Source organism: Myxocyprinus asiaticus, chromosome 1, assembly GCF_019703515.2.
Source record: "Myxocyprinus asiaticus isolate MX2 ecotype Aquarium Trade chromosome 1, UBuf_Myxa_2, whole genome shotgun sequence".
In the NCBI taxonomy this organism is placed as follows: Eukaryota; Metazoa; Chordata; class Actinopteri; order Cypriniformes; family Catostomidae; genus Myxocyprinus; species Myxocyprinus asiaticus.
The window spans coordinates 37189144-37206520 of NC_059344.1; the positions used below are offsets into that span (position 1 = coordinate 37189144).

A 17377-nucleotide genomic window follows, 5' to 3' on the forward strand; every position below is an offset into this window, starting at 1 on the left:
TAGCCATCATGGCTGCCTTCTTGTCTGAGCTCTTATTTGAACTATATGTCTGGAACAGGAGTTTAAACGTTGGCTATGGAACTCACAGTCCATACATTCAAATACAATAATCCAAATAGTTCTGTGAGCAACATCCACACTTATTTCATAGAGTTGAGCATTATAATGGTGCTCATGTTCAGTTGATGGTTTGTTTGAATTATATTAGTAAATATCTGCCGATCAATTTCAAGCTGAAAACAACACAGTTTCCGTACGTTTTTTAAATGAGCTCAGAAATATAAAGCCATAGAAAAAGAAAGAGACCTTCATATGATGAAAGTCAAGAATTACTAATCAAAATAACTCTTCATCTACACCTAAAAACTTGTATTAAAGTTGTAACTGTGTAATATCCATTTAGACTTCTTAAGCTCCTAGAGCCTTTGATGCTCTGCTTTGAGGGTGTGAGAAAGAGGAGGGCAGTTATTTTTAGATTGGGCATGCAAACTCACATGCGCACACACACACCTTATTTGAGAAAAATGTCTATTTATCTATAGAACTTATTCGCAGTAGCACCATATTTGATATTTAAAGGCATTTAAATGAGGCTGTGAGGGATAACTTACAATCTGTTAAATCGGTTGTACTGTTGTTTTAAGTGGTGTTAATCGTTCAGCTGATGAAATATTGAAAATACATCTCCCGAAAAAATTTCAGCAGACAAAAAAACTCCAGAAAGGTTGAGAAAGTTGTGAAAATTAGATAAGATCTAACAGCTAATAGCTTTATAGGCTACAGTGCATGCATTGAAGAGACTATCCCATAGGAAGTCTATCTCCCACAGCCTTGTTTACATTCCCGTCAAAATCAAATATAGTGTAATGTGCGAATAAGGTTTATAAGCGTGATTGAGTAGATATCTACCTCAGCGTTGCCATTTAAATATAGGATAACAAAGTTGCACAAAGTAAAGGCTTACTTTATCACAGTGCTTTTTAAATGAACTACAAATAAACTGAATAAAAAAGATATAGGAAAATGTAATAATGAATAAATTGAAGAAAAAAATGTTTTTTTTCTTTTCAAAAAGATGAAAAAGATTTAATGATTTATTAATTTCTCATTCATTAAATGACATCACAGTAAATAGATATATAATGAGGAGAGGAAGCTGAAGTAGCCTTGTTTTAACAAAAAATAAAATAAAAAAAATAACGCAATTTCCTACTGCTCACAGGAAAAATAGTGTAAATTACAAAGCCATATACCATGTTTTTGCTCATGAGGAAACTCATTGAGAAAGTTCATTAAAGACGCAAACATGAACTGTTGGTTAGCTTATTAACATGAGAATAACAGCCAGAGGAAGTTAACTGAGCAACATGAAATCAGTAATACATCCTTTCAATTTCACACTCAGACCATGGCAAGTTGCTCTGGAACCAGAGGTGCCAAACCTCATGCCTCATGGCAGCAAACCATGATAAGAAATGTCTGTGCGTTTGTGTGTGCACATGAAATAGAGAGAGAGAGTGACAGAGAAGGAATATCCCTTGACAGATCTCTCCAGTTACGGGGATTTGATGGAACAAATTTCCTGAGCTCCAGTTTCCCACCGTCTTCTCTATGACACCACTCATTTTCTCTCAATCTCTTCAGAATAATTCCTTGAGAGAGAGAGAGAGAGAGAGAGAGAGAGAGAGAGAGACAGAAATAAATGCACTAGATATTTGTCCTCAAGCTTAATGTACAGCCTATCAGATCTTCCAACTTCTCATCCCATCTCCCCCTCTCCCCCTTCCCCTTTCTATCTTCCTCACCTCTTTGGTTTGTCACTCAAGCAGTGCAATTCAGTGTTTGCGCATCATTTGATGGTGTCTTTGTAGCCGTGTGATATTTTCCCTGTCTGCCAGGGTAAATGTTTTACTAATTGTTTTATTTTTAGTCATGTTTGCCTATTAATAGCCTATTTAAAACTGAAGCAATTTTGATCTAACTGTGCAGACACTGCGTGAGTTTACATGTAGGCCTACAATCCTACAATGATTATGCTCAATAGGCCGACAAAGTGTAAGGTTATGTAAATGCCTTGATGGTATTCTTTTATCAAGGTGAGATCATAAACAGTGTAAGCATTAACCGATTGGCATATGTAGATTTTTGCCCCTTTCCCCAATTTCTGCATGTTAACAACTTTCCCTGCGTTCTTACTTGCTTATCCAATGTGCATTAGTGTCATGTGCATGACTGTTTATGCTTTGACGGAAACAGCAGAGAACAGCCCGATGATTTCAAGTCTCGTGTAAATGCGGTTTTCTTGCATTGCTGATATTTTGAATAAGCTCCTCATCGCACTCCTTGGCTGCATTCAGGTCTGTTATTATGTTGTGTTTTCCAATGAACTCATACCATAGGTAGCACCATGGACAGCGGCATTCCCATCACTCATCCCACTGAAGACTCATCTAAGCAGCTAGAGAAAAATAACTGTCCTATAGAACATCAGATTATGAAAATTCAAATTGATAGATAGTAAAACACAAGAATACAAAAGTATAGGGCACAAGAGAGCAGAAAACACTCTAAAGTGGCAGAACAGAAAACTAAAATACACTGTCATATAGAGCACCAGAATGTCAGTTCAGTTTAATGGGGCACATTCACAAATTCATACCACACTTGATTTAAATATGATAATGATCATGAGTCTTCCTTGACAGATATGCCTCTTTCACTACACTTCTGTGTGTACTCTTGGACTGTTTCTATTTTTAAAAGTCAAGTCAATATGGATCAAAGTGTTATAATTAGTGAGTGACTATGGAGAAGAAACTGATGAACAAGGGTCATTTCCATTGTTGTTTAATGTGATTTTAAGGGAGACAGTATTGGATGAACTGGAACACATTGTTGTCTAGGGGGAGCTGATAAAGACAGAGGATAATTGAGAACCATGGACAATATTCTGCAATATTTGGTCTACTTAAAGAGAGGCTAAGTAAAGAGAGAGTGTGTGTTCCCAGTATATACAAACATGGTGTGTATAGGTGTGTTCATTAATTGTCTGCTAGAGTAAATAGGTCATGGAATTTTGTGTGTATTTCATGTTCTGACCCATTTTGGTCATTTATTTTTTCATTATTCATGCAAGTTAAAGCTACACTGTACTCAGATTTTTTTTATATCATTCTTATTTATAGTAAGTATAATTATTCTATCATTATAAGATGGATGTGTACAATATCAGCACAGCTAAAGTTGGCATAGTAAAAAGTCCCCTTCACCAGCATGCTCATTAAGAACATCAGTATCAATGCACAGAGATCAAGAACTTTTAGTGTTACAGCATCACTCGAATGTGGAGTGGCCACTGCTGAGGGTCAAGGTCTGTTTTTCATCTTTGATGAAAAGTCACAGATGTTGTTCATAGTCTTTGAATTAGGTTTAGTCAGGTTGATATGTAGTCTTTAAGTGATGTGAGTTTAGACAAGGAAATACCTTTTTTACTATCAACATTATATATTTTTGTAAAGATGGTATCATCACATCAGTAAATGTAAGATATATCACTTAGAAGAGAGGATTCATCTCTCCTGTACGTGTGCTGTTGCTAAGAGACCAGCAGTCAGCCACATACCACCTTGTGCATCCCCCGCATGCGTTTGTTTCACACCCTCTGCCAGGAGAGAGGGAACTGTAACTTTCTTTTTGTACCACACACAGAAACTCATTTTACAGTCAAATCATACAGCTGAATTGTCAGACATAAACATTCCGTAACATGCATTGAATCTAAACCTTTAGAACTGTCCTTTACTCAGGATCTAAACAACCAACAAAGTACCACCATGCTGAAACACAGAGAGAGAGAGAGAGAGAGAGAGAGAGAGAAAAGTGATTTTCACAGCAAGATGCAGAATTATGACACACAACCTATATAGCAAATCTTTTTTTGTTTTTGTTTTTTGTAACAACCCTTTTAAATATACAGAATAGTAGTGACAAGATCACTCTTGTAACTTAAGCTGAAGAGTTTTAAATCCATTTGCAGTTATAGAATTTTATTGTTGAAAGCTTGAAAATGGTGTCAGATGAAACTTAGAGGTTCTCTCTGGGAAAATGGCGAACAATTTGTCACTTACAACACTTGTAGAGTCTGTTGAGTCTGATGATGTCAAACTGGCTCATATGAGAAGCATTGCCTAGCTCAACATTGCTGTAAGGAATGGGAACCATAGTGGGTAGGCTGTTCTTGGAGAACGCATATCTGATAGGACAGTAAATACAGGTAGAGTATGATACACCTTAAACCTTAAATACACTGAAACCGTATCTCCTCTTTAACCAGTGTGAGCTCACTTATCTCTCGTACTGCATCACAGAGTTGTCATCATAGGGAGTTTCCTGGTTTAGGGTGTTGATTTTGTTGAAGTTGTGCTTCATGTCTGATGAGCAAATGAAATATTTACTGGTGGTCCCAGAAATCTACCATGCTTTGTGTTCTTATTTTGTGCACTGAAGAACTGAGTTAAACAACATTAATTAGCTGATCTGACTATACTTTTTACATCTATTCTTATTTGGAGAAGATGGGTCTGTGATTGAACATCTACCATTAATGGTGTTCTCCCAGATGACTTGGATGTGATTGTCATGGTCACCGCGGGTTTGCTCATGGTTGAAGCCAAGAGCGTGGAGCAAATCATGCTGCACAGTGTTGTGGTAAAGGCAGCCATTACGGGCCAGAGACACAGTCTGGACATAACCCTGATGACCAACGTATGAGTAGCATCTGTAAGGAAAATAATAAGATCTGTAAAATCAATAATACTTTTTTTACCCCACAATCATAATTATCCTTATCTGAGAATCTTGATTAAGCTTGATTAAGCTTCCATTACATCATACATTTTAAATCACATTTTCTGATTGGAATGCTGCTTCTACCTCTTTCACATCCACACTAATCCGTTTCATAACATCATCGTTTTCCAAAGTATGTGCTTGTGGAGAGTGTTTTTTTTTTTTAATCTCCATATTCTGTGGATGAAAACGCTGTTCATTGCGGTCGTGGAAAAGAGGTGTAAACATAGCAATGAAGCGTATTAGTGTGGATGTGGCCTGATTTTTATTCTGGTCATGATCTGATCTGACTAAATCTTGTCTCTAGTCTAAATTCTAATTCTGTTTATTTGTAATGTTTTTCTGACTGTGGTTGTGATTTTTGTTTTGTTACGCACCCACTGCGGTACTCAATGCTGATGTAGTCTCTCTGATGGTTGCGAGGGATGAAGCAGATGCAGGAGCTTGAAGTAAAAGAGTCCAGACCATGCTGGATGATCTCCAGCTCACGGGATGCTGAGAGGGCAAAGGCCAGAGGTTATGTTTACCTTTTTGCACTCTAACATGCTTTTGCACCAGTATTGGCATAGGTTTCCTACTCTTTGTTCTTTTTATGCTCTGGGGCCAGTTGCATAAAACTGTCTTAGACTGGTCTTACAATTTATTTGTCTAAAATTTTGGTTTTAACTTTTTCAGACAGTTGCATAAAAACTTAGATCAGTCTAATTTAAGGTTGAAATGAAAGACAGCACACCCCTAGGCTAACTTTTGTTTACAATCTGTGTTGCCATGGAAAATAACTGTTAGCTGAGCCAGTGGAGGCTTCAGATTAGGGCAAAAAGTGGCTTGAGTTTAGACTTTTTAGAAGACTTTGACTTCTACGATTGTAACCCAGTTCCTCAAGTTTTTTTTTTATTTAGTTTATTTTTTTATTTGGGTTAAAATCACAAAATTTGTTCATTACAATTGATTTTGAAGCATTGCATTCTTCTAACAGGCAAATACTTCCAGCAAAGGAAAACTGTGTTGAGTGCCCACTGTCTGCCATTTTTTTTAAGCTGTTCAGTGTCTCACTTTCCCACAATGCAGAATGAATTAGCCTGTCTTACTAAAGATAACTGTGAGCTTGTTTTTGCAACAGGCTTTCTATGGTGTCTTTAGCTAGTCAGACTAAAGACGAAGTCTTAAGTTAATGGCTATGTTTATGCAACTGGCCCCTGAATGAAAACATAAATCATAATATTAGTAACGTACAGTCATCATTGGTGATGACATAAGCTATATAAACACAGCCATTTGCAGTCTTTGGCCAGAGGCAGCCATTGGAGGTGCAGGAATCAGCATTTCTCTCATTCACAAAAATATCATCCATCAGCTTGCTCATCAGGTTCAGGAACTAACACAGAAATAAAAACACAGTTAACTGTCACTAAATTCATCAATCACTGTTTATTTGGGACCTTTTTGTAAAGAAATATTGTAATATGGTATTCTTATGTTATTGTTGTTTTGTAATGCTGAATAATCACAGATATAAAGAATTTCATAACATGAAGCATGTGTATCATATGATATTTGTAGGGTTGTGTGTAACTGTTATTTATTGTTGTACATTGATGAGCAGGTGAAGTGAACATACCGATGCCTCTGTTGGCTCTATGCAACAGTTCAGAAGCACACAGGTCAGCAGAAGTCTCCTCAACAATTAAAAAAAAAAAAACACAAATCAACTTTTTCACCTATGAACTAGTACTTCTATAATGATTTATACATAAACTGCAAATCTTTGCTGAATTTTTTAATGTTTCATCTTAATGCCCTTTAAATGAATGTGATTTGACTTACCAGGCTGCATGCGAGGTATGTCAGAACACCACACACAACACAGACATGGCAAAGAAATATGAAAACATTAAATGAAGTCAAAATCATCATATAACATCCTTATTATAATTGGAGAAGTAAAAATGCATAAAGCAATGTGTTTAAAAGCCTAATTTTCAACCTACTGACCGCTAAAATTAGTTTGTGTTTGCGTGTTTTGTGTTGTTTTTTCCATCTCCTCAGCTCTGACAGAGCAGACCAGCAGTAGGGCCAACAGCCCAAAAGCCTTCTTGGTCCCAAACATGACTTCCAAAGACCTGCAGAATGAACCACAGCACAACAGTCTGGTTTGAAAAGCACTTTTAACTATGCATATCTACATTTGATAATGTCTAATAGCAAAAGGTATATAGGGACACTTATTAGAGACACTATTTAAAAAAAGTTAAAGAAAGTTGAAAATGTAGTAGTCTGACAGTCTGAAACAAAACAACATGGCAACATAGCAAATATCAGTGAAATTCAATATAACTCATAACTTCTAGAAAGTCTGTTACTATAGACTCATAAGGAGGGCATGTGAAAGCTGATAAAAGGGGAAACAATAATAAAAAAAAAAAATGTTACATTGTAATCAAATGTATGTGCTCTTTACCATCTGCTGCTTAGCTGAAATATGAAACCATGTAACAATTTGATAAAATGTGACTCAGCTCAAAATGGGAAACATAAGAGTTCTCTTACCTTGCAGATTTCCAAAGCCAGTGCAACAGTGGGGCCACATTAGGGTTTTATACCCTAATGTGCACCTGAATCAATACAATCTTTTCAAATATGGGCAATAGTAAATGCTGACATGAACACAACATTTTAACTTTAAAACAAACACATAAAGTATATAAGCATTTAGGCGAGTCTTTATCATGTGTTGATTTGTATAACCTTGTTTCAAAGACAGCAGGTGTAAAATTCCCTCATGTTGTGCGTAGCTTCATAGGAGCACAACCCTTGTGAAACCATCAGAGCTGATGGACTATTTTCTCATTAGACTCTCTTTTATTTTTGTAATCAGCAAATAAATCATGCTTTTATTTGTTTCTTTCTTATATCGACACATTAGCTGACAAACCTTGAATTATAAACCGTTATAATATTCAGCTATACTGTATTTTGTCGTAATAAACCTTTGTGGTGATTGTCTTTTAATATTCATCATCTAAGGTCAGTGTAATATGTGTTTTAAGATTGTTTAGCACAGAGACTAAAAACAGTTCAAGGAATGAAAATGAAAACCTAAAACGAATGAAATTTCTTTGCAGAATGTAACCAAAAACGGGAAGAAACTGATTTTCAATTGTTCCGGAATGAAAAATGAAAGGGATGTGCTGGACCAACAAGTCCGATCCATGGAGGCCCCACCTCACAACTTACTGGACTTAAAGGATCTGCTGTCATGTGATGCGAGGAGTGAAAGTGTGAACGATGAGCTCTGCGCACTTTGCTAGTTTTATTACTATTTGTGTCATAAACTGGTGAGATTCGATACACCCTGATTCTTAACTGTTCTAGGAAGACAATATTTCAAAGAATTCAAAATCCTCAGGCTCTGGAAATATTAAAAGACACTTACGTGCTCAAGCTGATTCCCCTCAGCGGCAGGCCGAAAGCCCCGGACTCAGTTCGGACGGTGAACTGAAAGAAATCTGGCATGAATTGATGAATGTGTCGGCAATGGTGACGAAGGTCGTTGCGGACTTGGAGGATCTTGCTGTAATACGGTGATCGATCCATGACTTCCATGGAGACTAAATTCTCTGAGTTGATTACAAGATTGTCGGACGTTAAGAAATGGATCGATTATCTGCAGTCATCGGAGAGGGAATTAGCTGCTAATCCGCTAGCAACCAAGATAGATTTGGAACACGTTTGGGAAAAACTGGAGGATTTGGAGAATAGTAATCAACTAAACAATGTCTGAATTGTTGGAATTCCTAAGCGTGAGGAAGGCCGAGATATTATAAAATTCCTAGAAAAGCTCTTCCCGAGTCTGCTCGACATTGCAGGTCATAAGCTGGAAATCGAGCGAGCTCACAGAGTTCTGTCTCAGAGACCCATGGAGGGACACAGGCCCCGATCAATTTTTGCCAAATTTCTGAGATCATCCAATAAAGATCTCATGTTACATGAGGTGAGGAGTAAAGGAAAGCTTTCTTGGAAGAACCACAGCATTTTCTTGTTCCCAGACTTTGCGAATTCGACGAGAGAAACATGATCGATTCAGGGAATGCAAGAATCTCTTACATCAACGGCAGATCGCTTTTGCACTGATGTTCCTGTCTGAGAATAGATACTAAGGATGGCCTTAGAGAATTTACATGCCCACAGCAAGCATTGTCCTACATAAAAACATTAGAGTGTGTAAGCCACTTGGTGATTTTCATGTTGCCGCCTAGTGGACCTGTCTCACTGAACATACACTTGACTGTGCAAGGAAACTGGGCACCTTTTTTGTTTCACTTTGTGCTGGTTCTGCCTAGCGGCTGGAGTTTGTTTTGTGTATAATAATTTCTTCGGGACAGCTTGTGGATGAATCTGCTCATTTTGGATGCTTATGCCTCCTGTTGGCTGGAGTTGGTTCTGTGCAATACTTCTTGCAGGACATTGGAGTGAGTTTGACTGCCTGAAGTAAGAGCTAAATCCAAAATAATTGCTATATTGGTGTCCAGTTCATTAGAATATCCAGAACATTAGAAACATCGCCACAATCCACTATGCGCCTGTCCACCAGACCAGAAGTGCAGATTACGATTTTAATTAAATTAATGTCTTTACCTGCTAGGATTTTGTTGTGGAGGCTAGATGGTATTGCTGCTGCTGGAGGAATGAAAGGTGTACCACTGACAGAAGCTGAAATAGCTGAAGTCAGGGAAAAGCGCAGCTTGACGTCATTTGTGATATCGCGGGTGTCTGATGGGGAAGCCGGAGTGCCTACATGGCATGCCAAAGGAGGCTATGTCTGGGAGTTTTCCAGTGCTACGATCCCACTATCCAGCTTGTCAATGGAATCTCTCATTGCCATTATTGCTGCAATGACTGGATCGTTGTTAGAAATAGTGCCGGGGTTTCGCTTTTTAGCGGGAAGTGGAGATGGTACTGCATCGGCATTAAGATGTTTACACTTTGCCTTGGCTTTGCTGAAGGGCTGATGTTGAGCTGGAGCTGTGGCTTCTTGGGAGGATAATAAGATTTCGAATAACTCCTCATGGGATAAACCAGTTGGAGGAGATATATCCTTGGTAAACCGACCTTCCAGGATCTGAGAAACAGGCCAATCAGAGATGGATGCGCACTTTAGGGCAAGGAGTGCACTCCGGCGTGTTTTACTCAAACGATTGACATTTCCCCTGGAGTCCATGGGTGGAAATTCCTGGATCTCATGGTATATCTCTTGTTCATCCCTGGATTCTGCCAGGGAAATAGCTTTTTCTGCTTCAGAAGGTTCAAGGTGAGACATTTCTCCTTGCAGAAAAAATATGAGAAGGGTAAAGAATGCAATGACAGTAGAAATCCTTATGAATACTAGCTATGCTAAATGTCATACAACACTGTGCTGCTGGATGGAAGTAGAAGTTGTTGAGATGAATGCCACTTATATGTGCTTTGACAAGAGGTATAGACCTAATTGTTTAATGTAGAGGCATGTCGGGAACTGGTTATATCGACCTGCGCCACGTAGTTTCCTAACTGAACTAAAATAGGTCATTCCATCACCCTGGGTTGCAAGCAGGAGAAGACCAGGCTGTTCTTAGAACTAAGGGAATAGACAAACCAGTCAGTGAGGGCTTGTCAAGCCCAGGTCTGAACAGGCCGCGCATGGATGGCAGAGGAGGTTGTAAACAGGGTGGTTTCAAGACTGAAGCAACAAGATATTGTTGAAAGAACCCAATCAGGAAGAGCAGACCTTGGATTGTTGAGGCTCCCAAAAAACAGCCTCTAAAAAAACAGAAGAAAGCCATGGTAGTGACAGAAATAATGTTCTGCGAAAGCTGGCAGAGATCCTTCAGGTGTGTAAAATAAAGGCCAACAAAGGCCATTATGCTCCTCAGAGGAAGTACATTGAGTTTGTTAAAAAAGGAGGTGCCGCACAAGGCACAGAGGGAGGAAATGTCAATCCTGGCACATGGAAGTGATTGGTCAATGGTTGTCGACTTTGGCCAGCAGCTAAAATGTTCTTCTGAGATCACCATTGCCTCTTTGAGGCTAGACATAGTGTTAAGGAAAGTCATAATGATTGAACTTACTATCCCATGGAAAGAGGGACTGGAGGCAGCCTATGAGAGGAAGCAGCTAAAATATGCTGATCTGGCTGAAAGCGTATTGAACCATGTTTGTATGGTATATCTTGACGGAAAAGGAAGAATGTCTTGATGTGAAAGCAAGAACGAAATGCAATCGAAAGGATCCGGTGTCCAGTTGTAGTGGTGGCAGGGAGACGTCCCTGACCGCTGCCCCACCACCAGGAGATGTTCCGGGATTAATGGGGTGAAACATCCGTGATAGGTGGCTCCCGGTTGATGACTTGTAGCTGGACAACTTAAGGCAACGGCAGAGGTGCGGCAGGCAGTAATGCCCAGCGGTTTTAGACATTTACCTGTGCATCTGAGTATTGAAATTACATGAACAAATTCAGTTTTCTGACAAAATAATTAATGAACTAAAACCAGGAAGTAAAAATTATTTTGATGAAACTTAATCGATTTCTGTGGAACCAATGTACATGATTAAGTAATGTAAATCGAAAGCATTATTTTTTTCAGTGAGTGCGAATGAAACCATGTTTTATGCTGCAGTATTTAATAAAGTTGCCTGCCAAATGGCTAGTAACTCCTGATGTGAAAAATAAAAATAATTTTGGTTTGAGCAGATATTGCCATTTTTGCCATGCTCCTAGTTGCTACGGTATGCAGTAAATTCTAAAATGAAAAACTAGCGATTTATTATAAAATATTCAAGGTTTCCTTTTGAAATTATTCAAACAAAACATGTTTTTCTTGGGTATAATGTTTTAATTAGAAATCTATTTAAAGGTGTTTCATATAACATCCTTTTAATGACAGCACCCTCCTCCAGGAAGTGACATTATTTTTGATGGGAAAACAACAGCACAAACATTGGTAAGTATGAGCAATTTTCTTTCTATGAAATTATGTGATGCTATGTGGTATTAGCTAGTTGGTTTGTCTCACTAAAACAGAGTATTTCTGTTAAGATAAAATCAATAATTTTATATACCATAATTTGAACTAATCAAAACTTTAGGTCTGCAGAAATTGATACAATGAGGCCAAAGTTCTCACAATTCAACTTGCAAAAGGTTTCAAATTTCAAAGATATCAAAGTGACTCATTGATTGCAACTTTAGTGGTGTGCTATTTTTTGTATTTATTGCATAACTGTTAGAGTGATGTAGGTTAAGCAGAGTAGTAAGCACACCACATGAGACTTTGGGTCTTCAGTGAACTTCTTTTTTTTTTTTTCTGGGCTGCATGTCTGGGTGTTGACTGAACTTTTGCTGCTCCTAAAGAATGAGAAAGTAATCAAAGATCAATTACCAGTTCTCCTTAGACAAGTTTTAGCTACTTATTTTAGTCCTAAGCATTACAGTGATCAAGGTGCAACAATCAGTAGAATGAGGCCCAAAATGTTTAGAAAAGTACTGATAAATCCTCAGTTAGCGTGATTAAAATAATTGAATGTGTACATGAAGGTGTTATATTATATTTATATATGTATGTGTAAATCATTTGGTGTAATATTTCATCACAGCTCTGAGAGAGTGCATTGCAATGATAATAATCTTTACAATTTTTGAAAAAAATAAAATAAAATAAAATAATAATAATAATAATAATTAAATAAAAACTTCTACAAGCAATTCAGGGCTTATAAAAAAAGGACAGAGAAAAATTAATGTGTAGATGTAACTCACAGCACTGGTAGAGTCTGTTTAGTCTGATGATGTCATTTTGGCTCATCTGAGAATCCTTGCCTAGCTCAGCACTGCTGTTGGGAATGGGAACCATAGTGGGGAGGCTGTTCTTGGAGAATGCATATCTGATAAAGCAAAGGACATCAATGCAGTTAGACTACCTTTTGGTACACCTTACACACAGAGTAATCTTATCTCCCCTTAAATCAGTGTGAGCTCACTCGCCTCTTGTACTGCATCACAGACTTGTAGTCAAAGGGAGTTCACTGGTTAAGGGTGTTGATTTAGTTGAAGTTGTACTTCATACCTTAAGTTCAAACAAAACATTTACTGGTAGTCCAATCAATAAATCTAACAGGCATTCAGATAAAATTTTGCATACTAAAACATTGAACTAAACTTCAGCTGAAATTGCAGCACTATATAAATGTATCTTTGTGATTGTCATGGTCACTGCGTGTTTGCTCATGGTTGAAGCCAAGAGCGTGGAGCAACTCATGCTGCACAGTGTTGTGGTAAAGGCAGCCATTACGGGCCAGAGACACAGTCTGGACATAACCCTGGCAACCAACATATGAGTAGCATCTGCAAGGCAAATTATAAAATCTAATTTCTTGATCTCAGACAATTATCCTCATCTGAGAATCTAGTTGTCATTGTATCACAAATTTAAATGTAATGCTCATTTTGATTGGAATTCTGCTTCTACCTCTGATTGTAATTCAGACCGTGATGATTTCGACTTGCTTATTGTCCCATGATGCTGATGCAGACCTCCATACTGACTTCTGTATAATGTCTTCTCTTGCCTTGATTCTAATTTAAGTTGGTTTGTTGCTTTTTCTGATTGTGGTTGTGATTTTTGTTTTGTTATGCACCCACTGCGGGACTCAAAGCTATTGTAGTCTCTCTCATTGGTGCAACGGAAGAAGCGGATGCAGGAGCTTGAAGCGAAAGAATCCAGACCATGCTGGATGATCTCCAGCTCATGGGATGCTGAGAGGGCAAAGGCCAGAGGTTGTTATCGAAATGTTTACTTTGTTTATTTAAGGTTCTTCTAAGAGTTTAAGACTTAAGACATTTCTGCCCTGCAGTCAGAAACAGTGCAAAGTCTTTCCTGTTCTTGATTCTCTTTGTGCTCTGAATGAAAACATAAATCATAATATAAGTGACATACAGTAGTGGTTGGCAATGACGTAAAATACATATACTTTTCCAGCACAGTACTTAGGCCAGAGGCAGCCATAGGAGGTGCAGGGATCAGCATTTCTCTCATTCACAGCAATATCATCCATCAGCTTGCTCATCGGGTTCAGAAACTAACACAGAAATAAAAACACAGTTAACTGTCACTAAATTCATCCATCAATTACTGTTTATTTGGGACCGTTTAGTAAAGAAATATTGTAACATGGTATTCTTTTGTTGTTTTTATTTGTAGGGCTGTGTGTAACTGTTATTTATTGTTGTACATTGATGAGCAGGTGAAGTGAACATACCGATGCCTCTGTTGGCTCTATGCAACAGTTCAGAAGCACACAGGTCAGCAGAAGTCTCCTCAACAACTAAAAAAAATACACACATCAGCTTATTCAATAATGAATTACTTCATCAATCAATTAATCATATATAAACTGTAAATTTGTTTTTAATTGGTTAATGATTCATCTCAAAGCCTTTGACATTATCATGCATAATCTGAGGTGCAGTATTTGGCTTACCAGGCTGCATGCGAAGTATGTCAGAACACCACACACAACACAGACATGGAAAATAAATATCAAAACATTAACTGAAGTCAAACCCATCATATTACATTCTTCATTTTTGCATTAATTTGTTACAAAGAAGTGAAAGCAATGTTTTGCATGTATCAGCTGCAACCTCATTATTTAAAGCTATGTGTGTGTGCACGCACATGCGTGTGTGTGTTTTACCTTCCCTTCAGCTGTAACCAGCAGCAGGGCCAACAGGCCTAATGTCATCTTGGTCACAAACATGACTGCCAAAGACCTGCAGACAGAACCAGGCCAAAGTAGTTCAGTCAGAATGTTTTAAACCAAGGCCAAAATCAGCATCCTTTCCAACATATAATGTCAACAGAGTCAGTTTCTTATGGTGAGACACACTGTATAGATAAGGATATTTTCTAAGGCAACGTGTTAAAGCAGGTTTTCCATGTGAAACCAAGGTCTGAATTTAAATACGTAGCCATAATAAGAATGCATTACATATAAAGTATCTATAATTACCCAAACTCTATTCTATTCAGAATAACTTCTGATGCATGCCACTCTAATACTATGGTTAATATTATACTATGATACTGTGATACTACAGACTATACTATAAGGAGGACACTATAACCTGATGAAATGGGACAACTTCATAAAAAGTGAATCTGTTTAAATAAATCGAAATCACTTAAATACCACTATTCTTACCTCAGTTCTCCAAAACTAATAATGCAACAATGGGACCAGAAGAGGGTTTTATAACTTGATGTGAGTCTGTATCAATTTGATCTTTACAAATATGGGCAAAACTGGAGACCTGGGTAGCTCAGCGAGTAAAGACGCTGACTACCACACCTGGAGTCACGAGTTCAAATCCAGGGCGTTCTGAGTGACTCCTGCCAGGTCTCCTAAGCAACCAAAATTGGCCCGGTTGCTAGGGATGGTAGAGTCACATGGGGTAACCTCCCCGTGGTTGCTATAATGTTAGTTCTCGGTGGGGCGGAATGGATGCTGCGGTGGATGGCGTGAAGCCTCCACACTCTCTATGTCTCCGTGGCAACGTGCTCAACAAACCACGTGATAAGATGCGCGGGTTGACGTCTCAGATGCGGAGGCAGCTGGGATTTGTCCTCTGCCACCCGGAGTGAAAAAGGGGTGAAAAAGGGGGAAAATCACCACACCCCCCCAAAAAAGATGATATCTGATGAAACCGCATATGAACGCACACAACCCCACTGTTGCCAGTTGCGACTAGATTTGAAATTATAGTCACAATAAATTATTTTTGGTCTTTTGCGACCATTTTAGTCGCAGTCTAGAGCCCTGAATGGGATATGAATATGGTAATCTTTCAGGGATGTACCATGGTTGTACCCTGGTATTCTTTGAATTACATTAAAGCACCATGTAAATGCAATAATATACAAATATGCTAACTGTATATCAAAGTACCACGATATTACCATCTGATATCATCAGATATTGGAGTGTTATGATGTGCTCTCACACACACACATGCCTCTGAACATGAGCTTCCAGTACATACAGAAATACAACAGCTAGACACAAAAGGATCAAATGAATGGTATATGTACAGTATGTGAAATTGCTAAACAGGAATGTGCAAAGGAGATTATGTTAATATGGGTATAGGTTTGTAGAGGTAGTCATATAAAATGTAGTACTCTTAAAAGTAGTGATTCTGCATATTGAACACATTGGTTTGTATATGTATAATGTATACAGGTGCATCTCAATAAATTAGAATGTCATGGAAAAGTTCATTTATTTCAGTAATTCAACTCAAATTGTGAAACTCGTGTATTAAATAAATTCAATGCACACAGACTGAAGTAGTTTAAGTCTTTGGTTCTTTTAATTGTGATGATTTTGGCTCACATTTAACAAAAACCCACCAATTCACTATCTCAAAAAATTAGAATACATCATAAGACCAATAAAAAAAACATTTTTAGTGAATTGTTGGCCTTCTGGAAAGTATGTTCATTTACTGTATATGTACTCAATACTTGGTAGGGGCTCCTTTTGCTTTAATTACTGCCTCAATTCGGTGTGGCATGGAGGTGATCAGTTTGTGGCACTGCTGAGGTGGTATGGAAGCCCAGGTTTCTTTGACAGTGGCCTTCAGCTCATCTGAATTTTTTGGTCTCTTGTTTCTCATTTTCCTCTTGACAATACCCCATAGATTCTCTTTGGGGTTCAGGTCTGGTGAGTTTGCTGGCCAGTCAAGCACACCAACACCATGGTCATTTAACCAACTTTTGGTGCTTTTGGCAGTGTGGGCAGGTGCCAAATCCTGCTGGAAAATGAAATCAGCATCTTTAAAAAGCTGGTCAGCAGAAGGAAGCATGAAGTGCTCCAAAATTTCTTGGTAAACGGGTGCAGTGACTTTGGTTTTCAAAAAACACAATGGACCAACACCAGCAAATGGCATTGCACCCCAAATCATCACAGACTGTGGAAACTTAACACTGGACTTCAAGCAACTTGGGCTATAAGCTTCTCCACCCTTCCTCCAGACTCTAGGACCTTGGTTTCCAAATGAAATACAAAACTTGCTCTCATCTGAAAAGAGGACTTTGGACCACTGGGCAACAGTCCAGTTCTTCTTCTCCTTAGCCCAGGTAAGACGCCTCTGACGTTGTCTGTGGTTCAGGAGTGGCTTAACAAGAGGAATACAACAACTGTAGACAAATTCCTTGACACATCTGTGTGTGGTGGCTCTTGATGCCTTGACCCCAGCCTCAGTCCATTCCTTGTGAAGGTCACCCAAATTCTTGAATCGATTTTGCTTGACAATCATAAGGCTGCGGTTCTCTCGGTTGGTTGTGCATCTTTTTCTTCCACACTTTTTCCTTCCACTCAACTTTCTGTTAACATGCTTGGATACAGCACTCTGTGAACAGCCAGCTTCTTTGTCAATGAATGTTTGTGGCTTACCCTCCTTGTGAAGGGTGTCAATGATTGTCTTCTGGACAAC

The 17377-nt window shown here is 38.4% G+C and overlaps 1 pseudogene; it reads right to left on the reverse strand.

Moving 5' to 3' along the window:
• Positions 1-3058: 3058 nt before the first annotated feature.
• On the reverse strand, positions 3059-14350 carry LOC127445920 (low choriolytic enzyme-like; annotated as a pseudogene).
• Between the last annotated feature and the right edge of the window lie 3027 nt (positions 14351-17377).